This window comes from Sinocyclocheilus rhinocerous, unplaced genomic scaffold (assembly GCF_001515625.1).
Source record: "Sinocyclocheilus rhinocerous isolate Xijiao unplaced genomic scaffold, SAMN03320098_v1.1 scaffold4284, whole genome shotgun sequence".
In the NCBI taxonomy this organism is placed as follows: Eukaryota; Metazoa; Chordata; class Actinopteri; order Cypriniformes; family Cyprinidae; genus Sinocyclocheilus; species Sinocyclocheilus rhinocerous.
Window position 1 is genome coordinate 179,109 of NW_015652550.1, and position 2,252 is coordinate 181,360.

A 2,252-nucleotide genomic window follows, 5' to 3' on the forward strand; every position below is an offset into this window, starting at 1 on the left:
TTTATTACAAACTCACAATCTTGGAGGATTTGATTTATCACTACATTCTAAAAAGAAATTTCAGAATACATTTATTACCACAAATAAATGCATGGTTGCAAATAAATCAAAAAAAGATTTTTACAGGGTAAAATAACTGAATATATATATATTCTTTTAATTTATTCCTGTGCTGGAGAAGCGGAATTTTCAGCATCATTTCTCAAGTCTTCAGGTTCCCACGAACCTTCAGAAATAATTTTAATATGCTGATTTGCTGCTCAAGAAACTATAATTATAATTATTTCATGTCAAAAACAGTTGATATTATTCAAAAGGACACAGTAAGTATTTTCAAAAGAAATTAATACTTTAATTAAGCAAAAAATATCAAAATATATATATACACACACAGTGCCGTGAAAAGGTTTTTGCCCCCTTCCTGTTTTTTTTATTTTTTGCATATTTGTTACACTTAAAAGATTCAGATCATCAAACAAATGTTAATATTACACAAAGATAATGCAAGTAAATACAAATGCAGTTTTTAAATGATGATTTCATTTATTAAGGGAAAAACGCTGTCCAAACCTACCTAGCCCTACGTGAAAAAATAATTACCCCGTGTTAAATCATGAAAGAACTGTGATTGACCACATTATTTTAGAAAACTGAGTTAAATTTCACTAGCCACACCCAGGCCTGATTACTGCCAGACCTGTTGAATCAAGAAATCACAAAGTGAAGCATGCTTAAAGGGGTCAAAGCATGCTATTTTAAAGATACTTATTTTGTGTATTTGGTGTAACAGAATATGTTGACATGCTTTAATGTTCAAAAAACACATTATTTTTCAAATACTGTACATTATTGTAGGTCCTCTATGCCCCGCCTCTCTCAAACACGTCATTTTCAACAAAGCCCCCTCCTTTGACAAGCGCAGTCTGCTCTGATTGGCCAGCTGACCCAGTGCATTGTGACTGGCCGAACACCACAAGCACTCGAATGATTCCTAATTGCATCTACTTCCGGAAGGTCAAATAAAGTGCTTTTGCTTTCGCACTGAAACATACACCGTTTCCCTGACATGGCTGCATCAACACTACTGCTGTTCCTGAAACCTCGCCTTCTTTCTTTGCATGCACATTTGGGCGGCATTATGCAACTTTTTCCACATATTGACGTAGATATGTGGGAGCGTGTTAGAACGAGCCGATTTAGGTAGGCGTGGCTGACTCTTAACTTTTATAAAGAATATCTCTTTGGATTTGAGACTTTAGTCTTTGCAACTTTACAGATCTTCTTTATGCACCAAGAGCTTGTAACACTTTAAAGAGAAAGGAAAAATTTAAATCGCATCATAGTTCCAAGGCAAAAGCCATTGCTGACCAAAAAGAACACAAAGGCTCGTCTCACATTTGCCAAAAAAAGATCTTAATTATCCCCAAGACTTTTGGCCAAATATTCTGTGGACTGATGCGACAAAAGTTACATCTGGCGTAAAACCAACTCAGCATTTCATAAAAAGAACATCATACCAACAGTCAAACATGGTGGTGGTAGTGTGACGGTCTGGGGCTGCTTTGCATCTGGACTTGCCATAATTGATGGAACCATGAATTCTGCGCTCTATCAGAAAATCCTGAAGGAGAATGTCCAGCCGTCAGTTTGTGACCTCAAGCTCAAGCGCACTTGGGTTATGCAGCAGGACAATGATCCCAAACACACCAGCAAGTCCACCTCTGAATGGCTCAAGAAAAACTATATTAAGGTTTTGGAGTGGCCAAGTCAAAGTCCTGACTCTGATTGAGATGCTGTGGCATTACCTTAAACAGTCCATTCATGCTCAAACCCTCCAATGTGGCTGAATTAAAACAATTCTGCAAAGAAGAGTGGGCCAAAATTCCTCCACAGTGATGTGAAAGACTCATTGCCAGTTATCGCAAACGCTTGATTGCAGTTGTTGTTGCAAAGGGTGGCACAACCAGTTATTAGATTTAGGGGGCAATTACATTTTCACGTAGTGCCAGGCAGGTTTGGACAGCTTGTTTCCCTTAATACATGAAATCATTATTTCAAAACTGCATTTTGTATTTACTCGGGTTATCTTTGTGTAATATTAAAATTTGTTTAATGATCTGAATCTTTTAAGTGTGACAAATATGAAAAACAGTAAGGGGGCAAAACCTTTTTCACACCACTGTGTATATATATATATATATATATATATATACAGTGGTGTGAAAAAGTTTTTGCCCCCTTCCTGTTTTTTT